This window comes from Rattus norvegicus, chromosome 2 (assembly GCF_021556685.1).
Source record: "Rattus norvegicus strain SHRSP/BbbUtx chromosome 2, alternate assembly SHRSP_T2T, whole genome shotgun sequence".
Taxonomy (NCBI): domain Eukaryota; kingdom Metazoa; phylum Chordata; class Mammalia; order Rodentia; family Muridae; genus Rattus; species Rattus norvegicus.
In genome coordinates this window covers 139,993,869-140,021,566 of record NC_141535.1, presented here as the reverse complement: position 1 = coordinate 140,021,566, position 27,698 = coordinate 139,993,869, and the positions used below count along the sequence as shown (strand labels likewise).

The 27,698-nt window shown below is 42.4% G+C and overlaps 1 pseudogene; it reads left to right on the top strand.

The window, feature by feature from the left end:
* The window catches only part of Rexo1l1-ps1 (REX1, RNA exonuclease 1 homolog-like 1, pseudogene 1), a 77,228-nt pseudogene extending 70,974 nt beyond the window's left edge, over positions 1 to 6,254 (top strand).
* The last annotated feature ends 21,444 nt before the right edge of the window (positions 6,255 to 27,698 follow it).

Below are 27,698 nucleotides of genomic sequence, written 5' to 3'. Positions count from 1 at the left end.
AACAATCACAGATAACCACTCGTGTTTTTAAGTGTCAGTTCTACAAAGGTGGGTGGGGAAACCAATTCACTTTTTTTTTTTTCAGATCTGGGGACCTAACCCAGGGCCTTGAGCTTGCTAGGCAAGCGCTCTACCACTGAGCTAAATCCCCAACCCCAACCAATTCACTTTTAAAGAATGTTCTCTCACACATTGGAAAACATCAAGTCACATCAACTCTAGAGCTCCTCTTTTGAAGGAGACAGATCATTAAAGGAATCTGTAACTAATCAGATGCAGAGAACAGCTGGCCTTGGGGTGCCCAGCTCCAACATAGATAGCTTCTACAATAAGACTCAGGGAACACGGAAGAAGAGGGCACCTAGAGATAGCAAGAGCCCGAGGACCAAGATACCTGCTGTGGGCTTGTCTTTCATAGGTGACAATGAACTGCATCCATATTGCAACAATATGATCTCCTAACCAAGATCTGTGCAAAGACACAGTCTCACTGAAGTGCATGGGGGAAATCTCATATGGTGCCTGGAAAAAGAGCTACAGGAAATGAGCCGCTGATGGGGTGGGAACAAGGCCCCTAAGAGGTTTCCCAGTTCCACGTGGTCAGACCCAAGCACATGTACATGTGAGGAACAGCAAATAGACCCGGGGGGTTATATTTATACATGTCTGTAAGTAGAAATAATTATAGAACAAGAGATCATGATTTTAAGAGGGACCTGGGGAGAGGAGTTGTAGGTGGGAAAGGGAGCTGGTAGAAAGGCTAGAAATACTCATGTATAAAATTCTCAAAAAAGTTTTAAAATGTAGATTAAAATATTATTGTTAAAAAGAGTGAATTTTGGGGTTGGGGATTTAGCTCAGTGGTAGAGTGCTTGCCTAGGAAGCTCAAGAAAGAACCAAAAAAAAAAAAAAAAAAGTGAATTTTACAAAGAAGCTGGGCAGTCCTCTCCTTCAGACTCTCTAATTCTTTTTTTTTTTTTTTTTTTTTTTGGTTCTTTTTTTCGGAGCTGGGGACCGAACCCAGGGCCTTGCGCTTCCTAGGTAAGCGCTCTACCACTAAGCTAAATCCCCAGCCCCCAGACTCTCTAATTCTTACCAATGAGAAAGCAGCTGGGTAATATAACAACCAAGGGTAGCACTTGCCCACGGTGGGCTTGCAAAACGAAGCAGAAGGCTTTCAGATTTGATTTTGTTTTCTTTTGATTGTCTGTTTGTTTGTGTGACTGTGTTGTCCCAGGAGTGAGTGCTGTTTTGGTTTCGTTAAAGACCTGTGAGTAAAAGCATGACTCAGTACCCCAACTAGCTGTTAGAAGCTATTCCTTCTTTTTCATAGACGTTCCCCCTTTACCCGTTACTGCTTGATCTCCATCAACCAGTTTTCCCATCAGGACCAGAAGTTAATAAAAAGGTGGGCTTGGTTTGCCTTCAGTAACTGATGCCTGCTGAAAAGGCAAGGAAGAGAGACACTGCCCAGGCTTCTGGTTACTGGGACAGTGGATGACATCAGCGGGGAACAGTCAGCCTCCTTCCTCGGTCTGTCAGATGTGCTGGCAAAATGAAGAAGAAACCAGAAAGTTCTCTTGAATCTCCCATATACGCCCATGATGTGCAAGGTCTCGGTGCTGTGTGGCCCTTCTGTCTACTAGATGAACAGTGCTTTAAGCCTGGCTTCAACTTGTAAGATTTTCCCTGAAAGTTTTTCTCATCTCACATGGTTTTCAGCTCCCAAGCCTGTGTTTAGGATTAAAGGGGTTACGTGTTCAGAGTTTAGAAGGGTGCTGGCAGGCACCTGGTGCTTTGTGAGTTTTTATTACAATGACAGAATAGAGGGAACCCCAGCAAGAAGGAGTCCAGACTTGATTATCTTGCTTGGTTTTTATCATAGCTCTGTCTCCAGCCAAGACTCTGACTCTACGTGGGCCACAATTCCTCCCATTGTATATTTAGTGCTGTGACAGCTCTGCTCCACATCACGAGTGTTTTTGCACTTAAATGAGATGATATATGTGAGTCACTGAGAACAATGCCCACACAGAATAGCTACAGAAAAGCATGGTTACTGTAGCCAGCATCTGGATCCCATTACAATCCTCCAGAGCATGTAGAAGCCATTTACTTACTCAGTTTTCATTGCTTCTGAAACAGACAACCCCTGCGGGCAATTGGGTTTTATCTTTAAACTAGCTGTGCTTTTTTTTTTTTTTTATATCATTATCCACTACTATGTGAAATGGTTAAATACGCCTAGCATCCAACATCATAAATATGAAAGCACACATGCTCCGAGTGTGAGAGGAGATTGGAGAACTCCTACTGAAGGAGTGACTTTTATGGACTAAGAACAGGGAGGAGCATTGGAGGAAGCATTTTGACTTGGGTCTTGCCCTCTGCAGAAGCAGTGGCCAGGGAGAGCCACCAATTTTAGCAGAGTATGCACCAGAGGGCCCTGACTTCTGCCATCCCCAGGCTGTGCAACTGGTACAAAAGGACCCGGAAGAAGACGCTACTATAGAAATGGTGGAAACCCAGCTGACGGACCTCACGCCGAGCTCGTGAGGATGCCACACGTGGCTCACCGGACACTGTCAGCAACCAAAGAAGACCTCATCGCTTACTTTCTCTGATGGTTGTGTTAGCATTGGTATCAAGAAAATTATCCTTACTGGAAAGATCTCGGGGAAAACTAAATTCTACTAAACTGCAAAGTGGAGGCAGGATGAAAAGTTCTGGAATAACATAACAGAAGGACAGCAAGGTGGAGCCCAGGGGGGTGAACCAGTCCAATTATTTACCAACATGGCTTTATAGCCTTCAAAGCATTGTTATCCTGGGCCGGGCTGTGCTACCGGTCACCCTAGTTTTCAGTCTTCCGGACAGCACAGCCCACAGCCCCATTGTGAGGAGAATTCACCTCAGAAAAGTGTCCTACAAAAACCACTGAGATATCTTTTCATCTGACAGGAAGTGAGATCAGCTAGATGGAAACCCAAATTTACCAGGTCTGTGTGGAGGGATGGAAAGAGCAACTATGTAGACAGACACAACACATCCTGTTGAGAAATTTTCCTTTAAAATTTTATTTGAAAACTGAAGTATATCTGAAACAATAGTTATACCACGGCATTTCATAGACAATACAGATGAAGTGGGCCAGAGAAGGGAAAGGAGAAGGGGAGAGCTAAAGAGCTGTGTGCTTTTATCTATCTATCATCTATCTATCTATCTATCTATCTATCTATCTATCTATCTATCTATCTATCTATCTATCTATCATCTATCTATCATCTATCTACTATTTATCAACTATTACCTATCAACTATCTATCATCTATCTATCTATCTATCTATCTATCTATCTATCTATCTATCTATCTATCATCTATCTACTATTTATCAACTATTACCTATCAACTATCTATCACCTATCATCTATCAATCAATCTATCATCTATCTATCTATTTATCTATCTACCTACCTACCTATCATCATCATCTATCCTTTATCATCTATCTACTACCTATCATCTATCACCTATCATCTATCAGTCAATCTATCATCTATATCTATCTTCATCACCATTATCTATTATCTATTTATTTCACCATCATCATTTATAATTTATTATTAATCACCTATATATTGATCTATCATGTATGTATGTGTGTATCTAATACCTATCTATCTATCTATCTATCTATCATCAAATAGCTAGCTACCTACAAAATTAGGCACTAGATAAAAACTACCGAATAAAAAAAGACACAAGATAAATAGAAAACAAATGGAAAATTTTCTAGCATAAGTTCAAACTGATAATGTGTGGTTATATTAAATTTTGAATGAACACCATTTAAAAGACATATTATCATACTGGATGAAACACTAAACAATGAAAAACTGTGCATAAGAACCACAGTGATTCCAGGCTATGAATGTGCAGGCTATGTGCAGCTGTCCAGCTATGTATTGGCAACATTGTTTCTTCAGACCTGTCCACCTGTTGTGGTTCTTGCACTTGTTCCTCCTGCCTTGAGCCTTGGGAGGAGGGTGTGTGATATTCCCTGCACTTTGATTACATCACTGCTCTTCACTTATCTTTATAAATTCTGCATTTTTTTTCTGTTGATTCTGTGTAACTACAGTGATTTTACTATCTACAATGCTAAAGCAAATACAAATTTAACGCTGGAGAGCATCTTTCAACTTAGACTTACAATTGACCCTTTAAAAACACGTTTCTCCTTAAGAAGTGATGGTGTTTCAGTAGGGCTCTGTCAGAGCCTCTCAGGAGACACCCATATCTGGCTCCTGTCAGCAAGCACTTCTTGACATCAGCAATAGTGACTGGGTATGGCGTTATCATATGGGATGGACCCCCAGGTGGGGCAGTCTCTAGATGACCTTTTCTTTGGTCTCTGCTCCACTCTTTGTCCCTGTATTTCCTCCTGTGAGTATTTTGTTCTCTCTTCTAAAAAAGGATGGTCTTCTTCCTTCTTGGGCTTCATATGATCTGTGAATTTTTTCTTAGTTATTCCAAGCTTTTGAGCTAACATCCACTTGTCAGTGAGTGCATACCATGTGTGTTCTTTTTTGATTGGGTTACCTCACTCAGGATGATATTTTCTAGTTCTACCCAGAGCCCTACTGATACAGATGAAGATAGTTGCAGCTAACCATTGGACTGAATAAGGGGATCCCAATGGAGGAGTTAGAGAAAAGACTGAAGGAGCTGAAGGGGTTTGTAACACCATAAGAAGAACAACAATATCAACCCCCCCCCCCACCCAGAGCTACCAAGGACTAAACCACCAACCAATGAGTACACATGGAGGGACCCATGGCTCCAGCTGCATATGTAGCAGAGGATGACCTTGTCCAGCATCAATAGGTGGAGAAGCCCTTGGTCCTGTGAAGGCTCGTTTCCCCAATGTAGGGTAATGCTAGGGCATTGAGGTTGGAGTGGGTGGGTGGGAATGGGAGCACCCTCATAGAAGCAGGGGTGGGGGTATGGGAGAGGAGGGAAAGGGGATAACATTTGAAATGTAAATGCATAAAATATCCAAGAAAAATAAAATTAAAAAAAAAAGAAGTGATAGTGTTGTTTTGAGCTGTTTATCATCAACACAGTACCTGCTGGCTGAGACTTTCTTTTCCTTAAGACAATACTAACTCTTCTGATAGAGTTGAGATCATGGCGAAGCAATCAGAATATCACATGCAGCTCTCTCTTACGAGGCTTCTTCTGCTGCCAAGGACACATCTTTACATAGGCCATTACCTCACATATTCCATTGTGCTTTCTAAGGAGCTTCTGGCCGGATCCACGGGAGTGCTTTGAGCAGTCAGTCCTTACTGGATGTTTAGGTGTTTGTTTCTCTCCCACAGACAGCTGCTGTTCTCATTTAATGACTTTGCAAGAAACACAGTAACTCTTTTTGCCAATGGCTTGAGTTCTCATTTATCTTGTACAGACACTTTTTTGAGCATGGGGGAAAAATCCCTTGTCTGAAGATTAAGCCAAGTGAAGGTAAATCCTTCTGTAAGGAGATAGGAAAATGTTGCACATCGAATTGTAATATAATTACAAAATAATGAGAATCTTTGCAAAAGGAAACGAGTGTAAAAACCGTCTAAATGTCCTTCGGAGGTGATAAAGCTTAAATTTGAATTTAATATTTTTATTATAATCTTTAATTATAGAAGTTATTGGAAAGATAGCCGACCAGATGCCATTTGCCGAAACATTTAAAAAAGTGGTGGGTTCAAAACAGATAGTAAAATGTCTAGACTAATAACTCTTTACAGAGATGCAAGCTTTGATTTTTCTTGCCAAGTGGCCTGAAGCAAATGGAGGGCATAGTCAGGGCCTAAGTGAACAAGTACCTCAGAGTCACTGGCCCAGTAATGCCCTGCTCAGCTTGAGAGCGGGGCCTGCGAGTCCATGTCTGTGCATCTTGTGAGCATTGCTGTTTTCCCTTCTGCTTTGTTTCCAAAGGTTTCTCTGTGGAGACTGCTTGAGGACATACAGAGGACCTTCTTCAGCAGCAAGAGATGTGCTGGCTCTTCAGCATGACAGAGGCAGCTTCTCCTTTCAGAGCAGAGACGGGCTTGTGACATGGCCCCTCACCGTGTGTGCACATTCCTGTGACATGGCCGGCCGGTCAGTGTGGGTGCATTCACTCCAGGGAACCCTCCTGCACCTGGTGGCTAAAGAGAACAGATAATCACAAAACTGAACTTTCTTTTAAAAATACTTTATTTTATGTGATTGTGTTTCACCCGCACGCATGCCTGGGCATCGCATGAGTGCAGTGCCCGCACAGGCCAGAAGAGGGCCCCAGTCAGGTCCCCTGTCACGGAGTTATACGTGATTCTAAGTTTCCACGTAGGTTTAGGAAATCAAAGCCAGATCCTCTTCAAGAGCGGCCAGTGCTCTTAACTGCTGAGCAAGCTCTTCAGCACCCATAAAGTTTAATAGAAGCTTTTACGGTCAGGCGTCTTGACTCCCATCCCTGAATTCTTAATTCCGTTGGGTAGTTCCCAGGGGTCATTTCTCTTCTATTATCGAAGGTTCAGGATCTGATTATTTTAGACTTAACTCAGATGACTGGCACTGCCCTGAAAGGGTACGATACTGTACCTACCTTTTACGGTGCCATGGCAGATTAAACCCCAAATCCCAACAGATGAACTCAACTGTACCTCAGGTAGATCCCACATTCATCAGAATGAGGGGAATCTCAGGAAAGTTTTGTCCTTCATTCTCCACCCGATGATCTATTCTGGCTGCTCCTGTTTGGGGGAATGGTCATTACAGTTTGTATAGTGCTGAGGACAGAGTGGGTGGAGAGAGAGAGGTGGGGGGAGAGGGGGAAGAGGGGGGAAGGGGGAGGGAGGTAGGGAGAAGATTCTTGAACCCACACCCATGTGCTTGAGTCCCATCACTTTCTAGTCATCAGGTAGAGTGGATCTCATAACTCTACCAAATAGCCAGGTAGCTGTGAGGTGTAGAAAAACCCATGGACATTCAGTAAACAATAACAGACTTTCGAGGACACCTCTGTGAATATATTTAGAAAGTAGATTGGCTAGTCCCATTCTCCTACAAATAAAACATTTAAAAAAGTTGAAAAGATTTCATTTTTTTTTTTATTAACTTGAGTATTTCTTATATACATTTCAAGTGTTATTCCCTTTCCCGGTTTCCGGGCAAATCCCCCTCCCCCCTCCCCTTCCTTATGGGTGTTCCCCTCCCAACCCTCCCCCCATTGCAGCCCTCCCCCCATAGTCTAGTTCACTGGGGGTTCAGTCTTAGCAGGACCCAGGGCTTCCCCTTCCACTGGTGCTCTTACTAGGATATTCATTGCTACCTATGGGGTCAGAGTCCAGGGTCAGTCCATATATAGTCTTTAGGTAGTGGCTTAGTCCCTGGAAGCTCTGGTTGCTTGACATTGTTGTACTTTTGGAGTCTCGAGCCCCTTCAAGCTCTTCCAGTTCTTTCTCTGATTCCTTCAACGGGGGACCTATTCTCAGCTCAGTGGTTTGCTGCTGGCATTCGCCTCTGTATTTGCTGTATTCTGGCTGTGTCTCTCAGGAGCGATCTACATCCGGCTCCTGTCGGTCTGCACTTATTTGCTTCATCCATCTTGTCCAATTGGGTGGCTGTATATGTATGGGCCACCTGTGGGGCAGGCTCTGAATGGGTGTTCCTTCAGTCTCTGTTTTAATCTTTGCCTCTCCCTTCCCAGCCAAGGGTATTCTTTTTCCTCATTTAAGGAAGGAGTGAAGCATTCACATTTTGATCATCCGTCTTGAGTTTCGTTTGTTCTAGGGATCTAGGGTAATTCAAGCATTTGGGCTAATAGCCACTTATCAATGAGTGCATACCATGTATGTCTTTCTGTGATTGGGTTAGCTCACTCAGGATGATATTTTCCAGTTCCAACCATTTGCCTACGAATTTCATAGACTCGTTGTTTTTGATAGCTGAGTAATATTCCATTGTGTAGATGTACCACATTTTCTGTATCCATTCCTCTGTTGAAGGGCATCTCGGTTCTTTCCATTTTCTGGCTATTATAAATAAGGCTGCGATGAACATAGTGGAGCACGTGTCTCTTTTATATGTTGAGGCATCTTTTGGGTATATGCCCAAGAGAGATATAGCTGGATCCTCAGGCAGTTCAATGTCCAATTTTCTGAGGAACCTCCAGACTGATTTCCAGAATGGTTTTACCAGTCTGCAATCCCACCAACAATGGAGGAGTGTTCCTCTTTCTCCACATCCTCGCCAGCATCTGCTGTCACCTGAGTTTTTGATCTTAGCCATTCTCACTGGTGTGAGGTGAAATCTCAGGGTTGTTTTGATTTGCATTTCCCTTATGACTAAAGATGTTGAACATTTCTTTAGGTGTTTCTCAGCCATTCGGCATTCCTCAGCTGTGAATTCTTTGTTTAGCTCTGAACCCCATTTTTTAATAGGGTTATTTGTTTCCCTGCGGTCTAACTTCTTGAGTTCTTTGTATATTTTGGATATAAGGCGTCTATCTGTTGTAGGATTGGTAAAGATCTTTTCCCAATCTGTTGGTTGCTGTTTTGTCCTAACCACCGTGTCCTTTGCCTTACAGAAGCTTTGCAGTTTTATGAGATCCCATTTGTCGATTCTTGATCTTAGAGCATAAGCTATTGGTGTTTTGTTCAGGAAATTTTTTCCAGTGCCCATGTGTTCCAGATGCTTCCCTAGTTTTTCTTCTATTAGTTTGAGTGTGTCTGGTTTGATGTGGAGGTCCTTGATCCACTTGGACTTAAGCTTTGTACAGGGTGATAAGCATGGATCGATCTGCATTCTTCTACATGTTGCCCTCCAGTTGAACCAGCACCATTTGCTGAAAATGCTATCTTTTTTCCATTGGATGGTTTTGGCTCCTTTGTCAAAAATCAAGTGACCATAGGTGTGTGGGTTCATTTCTGGGTCTTCAATTCTATTCCATTGGTCTATCTGTCTGTCTCTGTACCAATACCATGCAGTTTTTATCACTATTGCTCTGTAATACTGCTTGAGTTCAGGGATAGTGATTCCCCCTGAAGTCCTTTTATTGTTGAGGATAGCTTTAGCTATCCTGGGTTTTTTGTTATTCCAGATGAATTTGCAAATTGTTCTGTCTAACTCTTGGAAGAATTGGATTGGAATTTTGATGGGGATTGCATTGAATCTGTAGATTGCTTTTGGTAAAATGGCCATTTTTACTATATTAATCCTGCCAATCCATGAGCATGGGAGATCTTTCCATCTTCTGAGGTCTTCTTCAATTTCTTTCCTCAGTGTCTTGAAGTTCTTATTGTACAGATCTTTTACTTGCTTGGTTAAAGTCACACCGAGGTACTTTATATTATTTGGGTCTATTATGAAGGGTGTCGTTTCCCTAATTTCTTTCTCGGCTTGTTTCTCTTTTGTATAGAGGAAGGCAACTGATTTATTTGAGTTAATTTTATACCCAGCCACTTTGCTGAAGTTGTTTATCAGCTTTAGTAGTTCTCTGGTGGAACTTTTGGGATCACTTAAATATACTATCATGTCATCTGCAAATAGTGATATTTTGACTTCTTCTTTTCCGATCTGTATCCCCTTGATCTCCTTTTGTTGTCTGATTGCTCTGGCTAGAACTTCAAGAACTATATTGAATAAGTAGGGAGAGAGTGGGCAGCCTTGTCTAGTCCCTGATTTTAGTGGGATTGCTTCAAGTTTCTCTCCATTTAGTTTAATGTTAGCAACTGGTTTGCTGTATATGGCTTTTACTATGTTTAGGTATGGGCCTTGAATTCCTATTCTTTCCAGGACTTTTATCATGAAGGGGTGTTGAATTTTGTCAAATGCTTTCTCAGCATCTAATGAAATGATCATGTGGTTTTGTTCTTTCAGTTTGTTTATATGATGGATCACGTTGATGGTTTTCCGTATATTAAACCATCCCTGCATGCCTGGGATGAAGCCTACTTGATCATGGTGGATGATTGTTTTGATGTGCTCTTGAATTCGGTTTGCCAGAATTTTATTGAGTATTTTTGCGTCGATATTCATAAGGGAAATTGGTCTGAAGTTCTCTTTCTTTGTTGTGTCTTTGTGTGGTTTAGGTATAAGAGTAATTGTGGCTTCGTAGAAGGAATTCGGTAGTGCTCCATCTGTTTCAATTTTGTGGAATAGTTTGGATAATATTGGTATGAGGTCTTCTATGAAGGTTTGATAGAATTCTGCACTAAACCCGTCTGGACCTGGGCTCTTTTTGGTTGGAAGACCTTTAATGACTGCTTCTATTTCCTTAGGAGTTATGGGGTTGTTTAACTGGTTTATCTGTTCCTGATTTAACTTCGATACCTGGTATCTGTCTAGGAAATTGTCCATTTCCTGAAGATTTTCAAGTTTTGTTGAATATAGGTTTTTATAGTAAGATCTGATGATTTTTTTAATTTCCTCTGAATCTGTAGTTATGTCTCCCTTTTCATTTCTAATTTTGTTAATTTGGACGCACTCTCTGTGTCCTCTCGTTAGTCTGGCTAAGGGTTTATCTATCTTGTTGATTTTCTCAAAGAACCAACTTTTGGTTCTGTTGATTCTTTCTATGGTCCTTTTTGTTTCTACTTGGTTGATTTCAGCTCTGAGTTTGATTATTTCCTGCCTTCTACTCCTCCTGGGTGTATTTGCTTCTTTTTGTTCTAGAGCTTTTAGGTGTGCTGTCAAGCTGCTGACATATGCTCTTTCCTGTTTCTTTCTGCAGGCACTCAGCGCTATGAGTTTTCCTCTTAGCACAGCTTTCATTGTGTCCCATAAGTTTGGGTATGTTGTATCTTCATTTTCATTAAATTCTAAAAAGTTTTTAATTTCTTTCTTTATTTCTTCCTTGACCAGGTTATCATTGAGTAGAGCATTGTTCAATTTCCACGTATATGTGGGCATTCTTCCCTTATTGTTATTGAAGACCAGTTTTAGGCCGTGGTGGTCCGATAGCATGCATGGGATTATCTCTATCTTTCTGTACCTGTTGAGGCCCGTTTTTTGACCAATTATATGGTCAATTTTGGAGAAAGTACCATGAGGAGCTGAGAAGAAGGTATATCCTTTTGCTTTAGGATAGAATGTTCTATAAATATCCGTTAAGTCCATTTGGCTCATGACTTCTCTTAGTCTGTCGACATCACTGTTTAATTTCTGTTTCCATGATCTGTCCATTGATGAGAGTGGGGTGTTGAAGTCTCCCACTATTATTGTGTGAGGTGCAATGTGTGTTTTGAGCTTTAGTAAGGTTTCTTTTACGTATGTAGGTGCCCTTGTATTTGGGTCATAGATATTTAGGATTGAGAGTTCATCTTGGTGGATTTTTCCTTTGATGAATATGAAGTGTCCTTCCTTATCTTTTTTGATGACTTTTAGTTGGAAATTGATTTTATTTGATATTAGAATGGCTACTCCAGCTTGCTTCTTCTGACCATTTGCTTGGAAAGTTGTTTTCCAGCCTTTCACTCTGAGGTAGTGTCTGTCTTTGTCTCTGAGGTGTGTTTCCTGTAGGCAGCAGAATGCAGGGTCCTCATTGCGTATCCAGTTTGTTAATCTATGTCTTTTTATTGGGGAGTTGAGGCCATTGATATTGAGAGATATTAAGGAATAGTGATTATTGCTTCCCTTTATATTCATATTTGGATGTGAGGTTATGTTTGTGTGCTTTCATTCTCTTTGTTTTGTTGCCAAGACGATTAGTTTCTTGCTTCTTCTAGGGTATAGCTTGCCTCCTTATGTTGGGCTTTACCATTTATTATCCTTTGTAGTGCTGGATTTGTGGAAAGATATTGTGTAAATTTGGTTTTGTCATGGAATATCTTGGTTTCTCCATCAATGTTAATTGAGAGTTTTGCTGGATACAGTAACCTAGGCTGGCATTTGTGTTCTCTTAGGGTCTGTATGACATCAGTCCAGGATCTTCTGGCCTTCATAGTTTCTGGCGAGAAGTCTGGTGTGATTCTGATAGGTCTCCCTTTATATGTTACTTGACCTTTTTCCCTTACTGCTTTTAATATTCTTTCTTTATTTTGTGCGTTTGGTGTTTTGACAATTATGTGACGGGAGGTGTTTCTTTTCTGGTCCAATCTGTTTGGAGTTCTGTAGGCTTCTTGTATGTCTATGGGTATCTCTTTTTTTAGGTTAGGGAAGTTTTCTTCTATGATTTTGTTGAAGATATTTACTGGTCCTTTGAGCTGGGAGTCTTCACTCTCTTCTATACCTATTATCCTTAGGTTTGATCTTCTCATTGAGTCCTGGATTTCCTGTATGTTTTGGACCAGTAGCTTTTTCCGCTTTACATTATCTTTGACAGTTGAGTCGAAGATTTCTATGGAATCTTTTGCTCCTGAGATTCTCTCTTCCATCTCTTGAATTCTGTTGGTGAGGCTTGTATCTACAGCTCCTTGTCTCTTCTTTTGGTTTTCTATATCCAGGGTTGTTTCCATGTGTTCTTTCTTGATTGCTTCTATTTCCATTTTTAATTCCTTCAACTGTTTGATTGTGTTTTCCTGGAATTCTTTCAGGGATTTTTGCGATTCCTCTCTGTAGGCTTTTACTTGTTTATTAATGTTTTCCTGTGCTTCCCTAAGTGTGTTCATGTCTTTCTTGAAGTCCTCCAGCATCATGATCAAATATGATTTTGTAACTAGATCTTGCTTTTCTGGTGTGTTTGGATATTCCATGTTTGTTTTGGTGGGAGAATTGGGCTCCGATGATGGCATGTAGTCTTGGTTTCTGTTGCTTGGGTTCCTGCGCTTGCCTCTCGCCATCAGATTATCTCTAGTGTTACTTTGTTCTGCTATTTCTGACAGTGGCTAGACTGTCCTATAAGCCTGTGTGACAGGAGTGCTGTAGACCTGTTTTCCTCTCTTTCAGTCAGTTATGGGGACAGAGTGTTCTGCTTTCGGGCGTGTAGTTTTTCCTCTCTACAGGTCTTCAGCTGTTCCTGTGGGCCTGTGTCTTGAGTTCACCAGGCAGCTTTCTTGCAGCAGAAAATTTGGTCTTACCTGTGGTCCCGAGGCTCAGGTTCGCTCGTGGGGTGCTGCCCACGGGCTCTCTGCAGCGGCAGCAACCAGGAAGACCTGTGCCGCCCCTTCCGGGAGCTTCAGTGCACCAGGGTTCCAGATGGTCTTTGGCTTTTTCCTCTGGCGTCTGAGATGTGTGTGCAGGGAGCAGTCTCTTCTGGTTTCCCAGGCTTGTCTGCCTCTCTGAAGGTTTAGCTCTCCCTCCCACGGGATTTGGGTGCAGAGAACTGTTTATCCGGTCTGTTTCTTTCAGGTTCCGGCGGTGTCTCCGGGACAGGGGTCCTGCTGCTCCTGGGCCCTCCCCCACGGGAGCCCAGAGGCCTTATACAGTTTCCTCTTGGGCCAGGGATGTGGGCAGGGGTGAGCAGAGTTGGTGGTCTCTTCCGCTCTGCAGCCTCAGGAGTGCCCACCTGACCTGGCGGTTGGGTCTCTCTCTCACCGGGTCTGGGAGCAGTGAGCTGCTGCGGGCCGGGATCCGCGGGTGTGGGACTTCCGGTAAACACAGAACGTGCCCGGTCCTAGAGAAATTCTGCTTTCCTGTGTCCCAAGCTCACCAGGCAGCTTTCTTGCAGCACAAAATTTGGTCTTACCTGTGGTCCCGAGGCTCAGGTTCGCTCGTGGGGTGCTCCCCACGGGCTCTCTGCAGCGGCAGCAACCAGGAAGACCTGTGCCGCCCCTTCCGGGAGCTTCAGTGCACCAGGGTTCCAGATGGTCTTTGGCTTTTTCCTCTGGCGTCTGAGATGTGTGTGCAGGGAGCAGTCTCTTCTGGTTTCCCAGGCTTGTCTGCCTCTCTGAAGGTTTAGCTCTCCCTCCCACGGGATTTGGGTGCAGAGAACTGTTTATCCGGTCTGTTTCTTTCAGGTTCCGGCGGTGTCTCAGGGACAGGGGTCCTGCTGCTCCTGGGCCCTCCCCCACGGGAGCCCAGAGGCCTTATACAGTTTCCTCTTGGGCCAGGGATGTGGGCAGGGGTGAGCAGAGTTGGTGGTCTCTTCCGCTCTGCAGCCTCAGGAGTGCCCACCTGACCTGGCGGTTGGGTCTCTCTCTCACCGGGTCTGGGAGCAGTGAGCTGCTGCGGGCCGGGATCCGCGGGTGTGGGACTTCCGGTAAACACAGAACGTGCCTGGTCCTAGAGAAATTCTGCTTTCCTGTGTCCCAAGCTCACCAGGCAGCTTTCTTGCAGCAGAAAATTTGGTCTTACCTGTGGTCCCGAGGCTCAGGTTCGCTCGTGGGGTGCTCCCCACGGGCTCTCTGCAGCGGCAGCAACCAGGAAGACCTGTGCCGCCCCTTCCGGGAGCTTCAGTGCACCAGGGTTCCAGATGGTCTTTGGCTTTTTCCTCTGGCGTCCGAGATGTGTGTGCAGGGTGCAGCCACTTCTGGTTTCCCAGGCTTGTCTGCCTCTCTGAAGGTTTAGCTCTCCCTCCCACGGGATTTGGGTGCAGAGAACTGTTTATCCGGTCTGTTTCTTTCAGGTTCCGGCGGTGTCTCAGGGACAGGGGTCCTGCCGCTCCTGGGCCCTCCCACACGGGAGCCCAGAGGCCTTATACAGTTTCCTCTTGGGCCAGGGATGTGGGCAGGGGTGAGCAGAGTTGGTGGTCTCTTCCGCTCTGCGGCCTCAGGAGTGCCCACCTGATCAGGCGGTTGGGTCTCTCTCTCACCGGGTCTGGGAGCAGAGAGCTGCTGCCAAGATTTCATTTTTATTTAAGTCTATGGTGTTTTGCTTGCGTGTCTGTACAAACACCATCTGCTTCAGTACTCACTGAGGCCAGAAGAGGGCGCCAGATTCCCTAAAACAGGAATGGTTGTGAGTGCCATGTGGGTACTGGGAACTGAACCCCGGTTCTCTGCAAGAGCAGCTGGTCCTTTTAACTGCTGAGACATCTCTGCACCCCATTGCTTTATATTTTATAGTCTCCTTATACATTTCAGTAACTGGTGTGTAAAAAATCAGACCCTCTTTTAAACAAAAGCAGCTTTGGCATTTTTAACTTATTTTTATTCTGGATAAAACCCAATATCTTTTGGGATAATTTAAAATTCTTTCAAGATAATTTTTCTGATATCATTGTTGGAATAAAATGAAAGTGATATTTGATTTAGGCAGAGTTTGATATTTGATAATATTGCCCTTTCAGGGCAGAAACAGGACTGGTTCTAATTTCTAAATAAATAGAGTAATCTCTATTTTTATTTAATCTCTACTTTTATTTAAAAATTCAAATAATTATAAATGACACCTTAATTTTCTAATTATCTCTTGTGAATGGAATTTCTTTCATCTGTTGCTTTCACATTTGATTATGAAAATGAACTTTTTTCTTTTTGGAAAAAAAACCCTAGATAAACAAATTAGAAAACATCATGAAAATGTATTTTAAAAAGGTTTGAGAAATGGTGCACTCAGTAACTCGGGCTGCATAAGCACAAAAATCTCAGAGCCCAGGGTCCATGCTGTCCTGGGCATGGTGGCACAGGTTTTTAGCCCCAGCACTGGGGCAGTGTGGTGGCAGAGACAGAGACAGAGACAGAGACAGAGACAAGCAGATCCTGAATTTCATAGGCCAGCCAGCCTATCCAAAGAGATGAGCTCTGGGTTTAACGAGAGAACCTGAAAATAACGGTACACAGTCATGGTGGTGAGAATGAGAATGGTCCCCACAGACTCAGGGAATGGAAGGCTCCCTCAGGGATTAGGAGGCGTGGCCTTGTTGGACAAAGTGTGAGGTTTCAAAGGCCCACGTCAGGCGTGTCCTCTCTCTTCCTGCTGATCTGGACTTAGAACTCTCAACCTGTCCAGCACCATATCTGCCTGCACGCCATCATGCTCCCCACCATGACAAGGGACTAAACCTCTCAAACTGTAAGCCAGCTCCAGTTAAATGTTTTGAGAGTTGCCATGGTCATGGTCTCCTCCCAGAGATAGAACACTGACTAAGACAACAGCAATTGAGAAGAGACAAACTCACTTTGGCCCCTATAAAGTACGCAAACCAGCTGTACACACCTATACTACAAGTATATAGAATTCAAAATACACCACTCAGAATATCATGCACACATCTCCTCAAAAGAATGAAAATATAAAAAAAGTAAATATGAAAAATGTAATTTTAGAGAAAATGATTTAAAAATCATTAACAAATATCACTTGCCAAGTTGAACACTAAATAACATGATCAAATTTCTGGATAAATACAGAAAGCTGAAACATATTTCTTTTTTTTTTTTCATCTTTATTAACTTGAGTATTTCTTATTTACATTTTGATTGTTAATCCCTTTCCCGGTTTCCGGGCCAACATCCCCCTAACCCCTCCCCCTCCCCTTCTTTATGGATGTTCCTCTCCCCATCCTCCCCCCATTACTGCCCTCCCCCCAACAATCACGTTCACTGGGGATTCAGTCTTGGCAGGACCAAGGGCTTCCCCTTCCACTGGTGATCTTACTAGGATATTCATTGCTACCTATGAGGTTGGAGTCCAGGGTCAGTCCATGTATAGTCTTTAGGTAGTGGCTTAGACCCTGGAAGCTCTGGTTGGTTGGCATTGTTGTTCATATGGGGTCTCAAGCCCCTTCAAGCTCTTTCAGTCCTTTCTCTGATTCCTTCAACAGGGGTCCCGTTCTCAGTTCAGTGGTTTGCTGCTGGCATTTGCCTATGTATTTGCTGTATTCTGGCTGTGTCTCTCAGGAGAGATCTACATCCAGTTCCTGTCAGCCTGCACTTCTTTGCTTCATCTATCTTGTATAATTGGGTGGCTGTATATGTATGGGCCACATGTGGGGCAGGCTCTGAATGGGTGTTCCTTCTGCCTCTGTTCTAAACTTTGCCTCCCTATTCCCTCCCAAGGGTATTCTTGTTCCCCTTTTAAAGACGTAGTGAAACTTTCGCATTTTGGTCAGCCTTCTTGAGTTTCATATGTTCTGTGCATCTAGGGTAATTCTAGCATTTAGGCTAATATCCACTTAACATTGAGTGCATACCATGTATGTCTTTCTGTGATTGGGTTAGCTCACTCAGGATGATATTTTCCAGTTCCAACCATTTGCCTATGAATTTCATAAAGTCATTGTTTTTGATAGCTGAGTAATATTCCATTGTGTAGATGTACCACATTTTCTGTATCCATTCCTCTGTTGAAGGGCATCTGGGTTCTTTCCAGCTTCTGGCTATTATAAATAAGGCAGCGATGAACATAGTGGAGCACGTGTCTTTTTTATATGTTGGGGCATCTTTTGGGTATAGGCCCAAGAGAGGTATAGCTGGATCCTCAGGCAGTTCAATGTCCAATTTTCTGAGGAACCTCCAAACTGATTTCCAGAATGGTTGTACCAGTCTGCAATCCCACCAACAATGGAGGAGTGTTCCTCTTTCTCTGCATCCTCGCCAGCATCTGCTGTCACCTGAGTTTTTGATCTTAGCCATTCTCACAGGTGTGAGGTGAAATCTCAGGGTTGTTTTGATTTGCATTTCCCTTATGACTAAAGATGTTGAACATTTCTTTAGGTGTTTCTCAGCCATCCGGCATTCCTCAGCTGTGAATTCTTTGTTTAGCTCTGAACCCCATTTTTTAATAGGGTTATTTGTCTCCCTGCGGTCTAACTTCTTGAGTTCTTTGTCTATTTTGGATATAAGCCCTCTATCTGTTGTAGGATTGGTAAAGATCTTTTCCAAATCTGTTGGTTGCCGTTTTGTCCTAACCACAGTGTCCTTTGCCTTACAGAAGCTTTGCAGTTTTATGAGATCCCATTTGTCGATTCTTGATCTTAGAGCATAAGCCATTGGTGTTTTGTTCAGGAAATTTTTTCCAGTGCCCATGTGTTCCAGATGCTTCCCTAGTTTTTCTTCTATTAGTTTGAGTGTGTCTGGTTTGATATGGAGGTCCTTGATCCACTTGGACTTAAGCTTTGTACAGGGTGATAAGCATGGATCAATCTGCATTCTTCTACATGTTGCCCTCCAGTTGAACCAGCACCATTTGCTGAAAATGCTATCTTTTTTCCATTGGATGGTTTTGGCTCCTTTGTCAAAAATCAAGTGACCATAGGTGTGTGGGTTCATTTCTGGGTCTTCAATTCTATTCCATTGGTCTATCTGTCTGTCTCTGTACCAATACCATGCAGTTTTTATCACTATTGCTCTGTAATACTGCTTGAGTTCAGGGATAGTGATTCCCCCTGAAGTCCTTTTATTGTTGAGGATAGTTTTAGCTATCCTGGGTTTTTTGTTATTCCAGATGAATTTGCAAATTGTTCTGTCTAACTCTTGGAAGAATTGGATTGGTATTTTGATGGGGATTGCATTGAATCTGTAGCTCGCTCGCTTTTGGTAAAATGGCCATTTTTACTATATTAATCCTGCCAATCCATGAGCATGGGAGATCTTTCCATCTTCTGAGGTCTTCTTCAATTTCTTTCTTCAGTGTCTTGAAGTTCTTATTGTACAGATCTTTTACTTGCTTGGTTAAAGTCACACCGAGGTACTTTATATTATTTGGGTCTATTATGAAGGGTGTCGTTTCCCTAATTTCTTTCTTGGCTCGTTTCTCTTTTGTATAGAGGAAGGCTACTGATTTATTTGAGTTAATTTTATACCCAGCCACTTTGCTGAAGGTGTTTATCAGCTTTAGTAGTTCTCTGGTGGAACTTTTGGGATCACTTAAATATACTATCATATCATCTGCAAATAGTGATATTTTGACTTCTTCTTTTCTGATCTGTATCCCCTTGACCTCCTTTTGTTGTCTGATTGCTCTGGCTAGAACTTCAAGAACTATATTGAATAAGTAGGGAGAGAGTGAGCAGCCTTGTCTAGTCCCTGATTTTAGTGGGATTGCTTCAAGTTTCTCTCCATTTAGTTTAATGTTAGCAACTGGTTTGCTGTATATGGCTTTTACTATGTTTAGGTATGGACCTTGAATTCCTATTCTTTCCAGGACTTTTATCATGAAGGGGTGTTGAATTTTGTCAAATGCTTTCTCAGCATCTAATGAAATGATCATGTGGTTTTGTTCTTTCAGTTTGTTTATATGATGGATCACGTTGATGGTTTTCCGTATATTAAACCATCCCTGCATGCCTGGGATGAAGCCTACTTGATCATGGTGGATGATTGTTTTGATGTGCTCTTGGATTCGGTTTGCCAGAATTTTATTGAGTATTTTTGTGTCCATATTCATAAGGGAAATTGGTCTGAAGTTCTCTTTCTTTGTTGGGTCTTTGTGTGGTTTTGGTATAAGAGTAATTGTGGCTTCATAGAAGGAATTTGGTAGTGATCCATCTGTTTCAATTTTGTGGAATAGTTTGGATAATATTGGTATGAGGTCTTCTATGAAGGTTTGATAGAATTCTGCACTAAACCCGTCTGGACCTGGGCTCTTTTTGGTTGGGAGACCTTTAATGACTGCTTCTATTTCCTTAGGAGTTATGGGGTTGTTTAACTGGTTTATCTGTTCCTGATTTAACTTCGGTACCTGGTATCTGTCTAGGAAATTGTCCATTTCCTGCAGATTTTCAAGTTTTGTTGAATGTAGGCTTTTATAGTAAGATCTGATGATTTTTTTAATTTCCTCTGAATCTGTAGTTATGTCTCCCTTTTCATTTCTGATTTTGTTAATTTGGACACACTCTCTGTGTCCTCTCATTAGTCTGGCTAAGGGTTTATCTATCTTGTTGATTTTCTCAAAGAACCAACTTTTGGTTCTGTTGATTCTTTCTATGTTCCTTTTTGTTTCTACTTGGTTGATTTCAGCTCTGAGTTTGATTATTTCCTGCCTTCTACTCCTCCTGGGTGTATTTGCTTCTTTTTGTTCTAGAGCTTTTAGGTGTGCTGTCAAGCTGCTGACATATGCTCTTTCCTATTTCTTTCTGCAGGCACTCAGCGCTATGAGTTTTCCTCTTAGCACAGCTTTCATTGTGTCCCATAAGTTTGGGTATGTTGTACCTTCATTTTCATTAAATTCTAAAAAGTTTTTAATTTCTTTCTTTATTTCTTCCTTGACCAGGTTATCATTGAGTAGAGCACTGTTCAATTTCCACGTGTATATCGGCATTCTTCCCTTATTGTTATTGAAGACCAGCTTTAGGCCGTGGTGGTCTGATAGCACGCATGGGATTATTTCTATCTTTCTGTACCTGTTGAGGCCCATTTTTTGACCAATTATATGGTCAATTTTGGAGAAAGTACCATGAGGAGCTGAGAAGAAGATATATCCTTTTGCTTTAGGATAGAATGTTCTATAAATATCTGTTAAGTCCATTTGGCTCATGACTTCTCTTAGTCTGTCTACGTCTCTGTTTAATTTCTGTTTCCATGATGAGAGTGGGGTGTTGACATCTGTCCAGGATCTTCTGGCTTTCATAGTTTCTGGCGAATAGTCTGGTGTGATTCTGATAGGTCTGCCTTTATATGTTACTTGACCTTTTTCCCTTACTGCTTTTAATATTCTTTTTTTATTTTGTGTGTTTGTGTTTTGACTATTATGTGACGGGAGGAGTTTCTTTTCTCGTCTAATCTATTTGGAGTTCTGTAGGGTTCTCGTATGCTTATGGGTATCTCTTTCTTTAGGTTAGGGAAGTTTTCTTCTATGATTTTGTTGAAGATATTTACTGGTCCTTGGAGCTGGGAGTCTTCACTCTCTTCTATACCTATTATCCTTAGGTTTGACCTTCTCATTGAGTCCTGGATTTCCTGTATGTTTTGGACCAGTAGCTTTTTCTGCTTTACATAATCTTTGACAGTTGAGTTGATGATTTCTATGGAATCTTCTGCTCCTGAGATTCTCTCTTCCATCTCTTGTATTCTGTTGGTGAAGCTCGTATGTACAGCTCCTTGTCTCTTCTTTTGGTTTTCTATATCCAGGGTTGTTTCCATGTGTTCTTTCTTGATTGCTTCTATTTCCATTTTTAATTCCTTCAACTGTTTGATTGTGTTTTCCTGGAATTCTTTCAGGGATTTTTGTGACCCCTCTCTATGGGCTTCTACTTGTTTATTTATGTTTTCCTGGAATTCTTTCAGGGATTTTTGTGTCTCCTCTCTATGGGCTTCTACTTGTTTATTTATGTTTTCCTGGAATTCTTTCAGGGATTTTTGTGTCTCCTCTCTATGGGCTTCTACTTGTTTATTTATGTTTTTCTGGAATTCTTTCAGGCATTTTTGAGATTCCTCTCTGTAGGCTTCTACTTGTTCTCTAAGGGAGTTCTTCACGTCTTTCCTGAAGTCCTCCAGCATCATGACCAAATATGATTTTGAAACTAGATCTTGCTTTTCTGGTGTGTTTGGATATTCCATGTTTGTTTTGATGGGAGAATTGGGCTCCGATGGTGCCATGTAGTTTTGGTTTCTGTTGCTTGGGTTCCTGCGCTTGCCTCTCGCCATCAGATTATCTCTAGTGTTACTTTGTTCTGCTATTTTTGACAGTGGCTAGACTGCCCTATAAGCCTGTGTGTCAGGAGTGCTGTAGACCTGTTTTCCTGTTTTCTTTCAGCCTGTTATGGGGACAGAGTATTCTGCTTTCGGGCGTGTAGTTTTTCCTCTCTACAGGTCTTCAGCTGTTCCTGTGGGCCTGTGTCTTGAGTTCACCAGGCAGGTCACTTGCAGCAGAAAAGTTGGTCTTACCTGTGGTCCCGAGGCTCAAGTTCGCTCTCGGGGTGCTGCCCACGAGCTCTCTGCGGTGGCAGCAACCAGGAATCTTCATGTCTTTCTTGAAGTCCTCCATCATCATGATCAAATGTGATTTTAAATCTAGACCTTGCTTTTCTGGTGTGTTTGGATATTCAGTGTTTGCTTTGGTGGGAGAATTTGGCTCCGATGATTCCATGTAGTCTTGGTTTCTGTTGTTTGGGTTCCTGTGCTTGCCTCTTGACATCAGGTTGTCTCCGATGTTACCTTGTTCTGGTATTACTGACAGTGTCCTATAGGCCTGTGTGTCAGGAGTGCTGTAGACCTGTTTTCCTGTTTTCTTTCAGACAGTTATGGGAACACAGTGTTCTGCTTTCAGTGTGTAGTCTTTCTTGTTTACTGGTCTTCAGCTGTTCCTGTGGGCGTGTGTCCTGAGTCCACCAGGCAGGTCGCTTGGAGCAGAAAAGTTGGTATTACCTGTGGTCCCGAGGCTGAAGTTGCTCCTGGGGGGCTGCTTTTTAGCTCTCCATGAGGACAGCAACCAGGAGGGCCTGTGCTGCCTTTTCTGGGGGCCCCCGTGCACCGGGGTCCCAGATGGTATTAGGTGTTTTCCTCTGGAGTCAGAAATGTGGGCAGAGTGTAGTCTCTTCTGGCTTCCCAGGAGTGTCTGCCCCTCTGAAGGTTTAGCTCTCCCTCCCACAGAATTTGGGTGCAGGGAGCTTTTGACCAGGTCCCTTCAGGTCCGGGCGGTGCCTGGACTGCAGGGCCGAAAGATATTTCTTTTTTGGTTCTTTTTTTTGGAGCTGGGGACCGAACCCAGGGCCTTGCGCTTCCTAGGCAAGCACTCTATCACTGAGCTAAATCCCCAACCCCACATATTTCTAATGAAATAAGAACACAAAAGAAACAGAAATCTTTAAGAAAATAATGAAGATGAAATTAATTAAACAGCACCCAAATCCATCCTGTCATTAAGCCTGGATGGATGATCTTCAGGCTAGTTCCTGCAAAGTCTCATGTTACACACGCCAACACTATTCTGTATTTAATTGTCAAAGCAATGAGTAGAAGAGCCAGGATAGCTCACTGTCTCTCAAGAGGCTGGGAAACCATGCATGCTGGGCCCCAGTGACAGAAAAGGGAAAGACAATTACAGTGCAATTGCATGTATGATTTAGAGACGAACAATTTGTGTTAAAACCCCAAACGCTGAGGGTATTAGCCTTTGCAAGTAATTGAATTTAGTGCTAACATTTTGGTGAGTGATCTGAAGCCTATAATAAAATCATTATCATAAAAGCATATTGTAATGAATGATGTTTCCACTCCCTGGTTTCTTTCTACACATGTCGAACTGCAGTGCTTCTAAGCGAAGGGATAACAGACATAATTTAAGTTAATGTAATGAGTTCCCAAAGAGCTGTCTTGGTACATTTCTACAAAACAACAGCAATATGAATAACTCTTTATTATGTGACAAATTCTTTGGAATCAGTTTGCTTCCACTGTTTTGTTTCATAGGTTGTGGGGAAAGACCGAGCTCTTAGATGATTGATCACGGAAACTGAAGTTTTATTTCAGAGCGCCATGTGTTCTTGATGAAGGAATTAAAAACAATGCATAACATTTGTTAAGCAAGAAATTCCTTCCACGAACAAAACTCCTTCCACGCAAACTGTTTATGTGACTAAAATTTATTGGCACTCATGACCGTAAGAACGAAAGCCGCCAACAAGCAAACAAACAAACCTGTTATCTAATTCAGACATGCGTTTGTAATAATTTACCTTTATACTTGATGTTGTTTGTGTAGTCCTCCCTGCTGGCTAGCTTTTAGAGTACTGGAGGTTGCTATGGAGGCTTCCATGTAAAATGTCATCGACAGTCCCATAGAGCCTGAGAGCCACAGTTGTGACTGGCATGATAGCATGGCCATGGGTGCAATAGTGGCACACATGCTATGGAGGTAAACAACCTCTCTGCTTTTGGAAACACTCACTTGGCACTATAGATCCAGCCAAAAACCCAAGGTTGGGGGGTTCACAGGCCCCTTGGGTGAACCTACTACTATTACTTTGCTAAACAGACATAGATTAAAAGTATCTTGTACATTCAAATCTCTCTACCTAAACATTCACTAATCTCAGATCTCATCAGAGAATCTTCTTGTTTGGTGGACAGTGTTCAAGTTGGAAACTCAGGACTGGTCAGAGTGCAGTGATGAGGTGTCTGTGCAGTGCTCGGCCATAAAAGGACACATGTATCACATCCCTTCTCCACAAACTTATCAGAGGAGGGGTAGGAGGATTTTAAGAGGTAGGAGTCAAGGAGGACCAGAAGAGAACAGGGCCCTGAACTCAGGGAACTCACATCAGCTGTGGTTGTCTACACAATACCTGCTCAAGAATGAGTCAGTCAATGTCCCAGCATGGGTGAGAGGGAATTCATGAGCCCCTATACCTATCTAAGGTAATGGCTGCTTGGGGAGGAAGAGTCTGCTTTCTTAAAGAGTGTGACTCCTGGTGAGCTGAGCATGCTTCAGCAGATGGCCGTAAACCCAAGTGTGTGGACACCATTAACTGGACACAGTGCATTATTAAAAATAAATCAGAGGCAATGGAGTTGGGAGGAGGGAGTAGGAGGGTAAGGAATAGTTTGTAAGGCTTTGGGGAATCAAAACTCACTGCACATATGACAAAATTAGTAAATCTTTTTAAAAAGTTGTTTATGCAAATCTGTAATGTTGTTTGATGATCTATGTTGGTTATTTAAAAAATTAAATTCTTAAGAAATGTCTGCTGTAAGGCCACTCTTGGTGAAGTGCTGCTGGGTTCACTTTGAGGATCAAGCCTGCAATGTATGCAGGGAAGGCCCTTTGGATGTACTGTGAACTGTATATGTCATGTAGGCAGACATGAGGGTGCAGGCAACCATGGCACCTGGACCCGAGTGTTCTGGCTGGCAGAGACACTAGAGAGCTACTTGGTGGAGAGTGGACCTAAAACTAAGCAGAGATGCTATCTGTCAAGGTTATAGTCCGGGTGATTTTTCCAGCCTGGGAAAGAGAAGCGAATTCAGTGTCCTGGAGTCAGTAATGCTCTGGGAATAAAATGACAAAATGGGAGAGGCAGCAGCTGTTGAACAACCAAGTCGGTTCTCTTTCTTGCATCAACTTTATTGAGGAATAATCTCCTGACTTCTTTTGAAGGTGGATCAAACATTTGCCCTTTGCGGTGAGCGATGCTTCCAATATAAGGTGACTTGGGGATGATTTGGCTCAAAAACAACCAGCCCTTTCATGAGTGTAAAATTCAGGCAGAATGTGAGCATTCCTCCACTTCTTTGATTTGAGTTGAGTACTTTTAATTATAACCAGAGCCTGATCACACAATTAATAACCTCATTACTTGGTGTAAAAGTTCACGAATTGAATTACTGATTTGATGACACTGAATTAGAGTAAACATTTCAGTTAAAAAGGAACTTGGCTTGGGGCTATTAAGAACTGAAGCCTAATTGTTAAATTATGACCATAATATTGCAAAGCTGGATGCGTGTCTAGGGAATGTTGAGTTGTGATGTATCCAGGTTGGAAGAGTTTCTAGGATCCCTGCCTTTCAGCTGTGCTGTCCTTTAATTAGTTCTACTGAGGCATGTAGCATTTGCAGTGACCCATGAAAAGAGGTAACATTGTCTCCAGCGTGGGAACCTTTGCTTAATGGTGAGGCTTGGCAGGAAGTTGTCCCACCCACTTCACAAGGCAGTCTTATCCTGTATCTCGTGACACCAATCGAAAACTCATTAATCATTCATGCTGTAGTTAAATGTTGTATCTTTGGCCCAGGACACATAATCCCAAAATCTTGGGAGGCTGGAGGGCAAGAGGATCAGTTTCAAGGCTAGCCTGGGCAATTTATACAAACAACAAACAAGAGGACGGGGGCTATATCTTGGGGTGGTGGGGTGTTTGTTTACAGTTTGCTACACCCTGGTTTCAGTTCCAGTACAATAACAACACAAGAGGATCATTGTCTGGTTCAGAGCGTTTATGGTCAAATCCCACGCTATTAATATTAATAATTACTTCCCGTTAGGCAGTTTCTCCGCACTGCGCTACTTCTGATTTGTAAACCGGGAACAGTAACTATATTAAATAAGCACATTCATGTAAAACACGCTAGGTTTTGTAGTTTTTAACCCGTGGTCATCTGCGATTTTATTTATTCCACTTACATTAATTATATGCCCATAGGCTAGCAGCACACCGATCAGGGATAAAAGTCATTGATTGGCTCATCAATTATTTATTGTATAGGTGGAGGTGAAGACAATCAGAGATGCACATGATCCTGTGTTCTGAGTTGTAAGCCCCTCATGGAGGCTTCCAGGAAGAGGTCACTTCTACTGTGAGGTTCAAAGGATGAATGAAGTTCACTAGGACGGTTTGTAAGTGCTGCGGGCCTGAGCAAGAACTCAAGGCTGATATTATATTTGAATAGGACCCATCCACATAAAATCTTCTAAAAAACTATGTGTGAATGTGTCTTAATGTAAGTATGTGTATCACATGGGAGCCGTGCCTTTGGAGGCCAGAAGAGGCATTGGATTCCCTCAGATTTACAGACTAATAATGGGAGCTGTCATACGGGTGCTGGGAGTTGAACTCTGGTGCTCTGGAAGGACGGCCATCTTTAACCACTCAGCTACCTCTCCAGCCCCACCACGTAAAATATTGCTTACTGGTGGCATTTGTTGGACAATTTGGAATGCTACTTGTTAATTATTTTTATTCTATGTTTAGATGGAATACTCCTGGGTCATGAACTGTTTCAGAGCTAACTAAAAGCCTGAGCCAGTATCTACTCCAAGAAAGGCTTGGCAGGGGAGAGGTTAATCGTAAATCTACAGTGGGCTGCACTTAGGAAGAAATTAAATGCGTCTTGGCAGTCAGACATCTTGTAATTCTTTTCAGCATAAGGAAATTGAAATGCATTTCCAAATACTAGATAGCTTTAATAAACAAAATGGAATTTTAAAGATTATTCAGGATGATTTTTCAGTAATTCGTTTACTTCTGTTTGTTAGTATACATAACTGAAATATGTGTGATCTCAGAATACTTTGAACATAAAAACATGAGATGAGAGCATATTTTAAACCATGAAAAATGGTGGCTGGCAGATACCACAGTGGACGCTGGATACAAGAGTGAAGACTTGGCATTGAATATCTAGAACACACGTAAAAGCCAGATATGGTTGCATACACCTATACCCACAGCAGTTCAGGGAACAGAGGCAAGGGCTCACTGGCTGACAGCCTAGCCAGAAACAGTGAGTTTCTGTTTCAGTTAGAGACCGCATATTGAGGTGATATAGCAAAAAACATCAAGGAAGACATTGGACATCCAATCCTAGTCTCTGATGTTTATACTCAGTCACATACAAATATCTGCATGTTTGTGCAAGAATCATACACCCACTCTCGCAACACCCACACACCCATACATACACACCACAAACACACACACACACACACACACACCCATACATACATACCACAAACACACACATACTCATACATACACACCACAAACACACACACACACATACATACCACAAACACATCACACACACACCCATACATACATACATACATACCACAAACACACACACACCCATACATACATACCACAAACACACACATACTCATACATACACACCACAAACACACACACACACATACATACCACAAACACATCACACACACACCCATACATACATACCACAAACACACACACACCCATACATACATACCACAAACACACACCACACACACACATACATACATACCACAAACACACACACATCCATACATACATACCACAAACACACACCACACACACACATACATACCACAAACACCACAAACACATACATACCACAAACACCACACACACACACACACACACACACATACATACATACCACAAACACACACACCCATACAT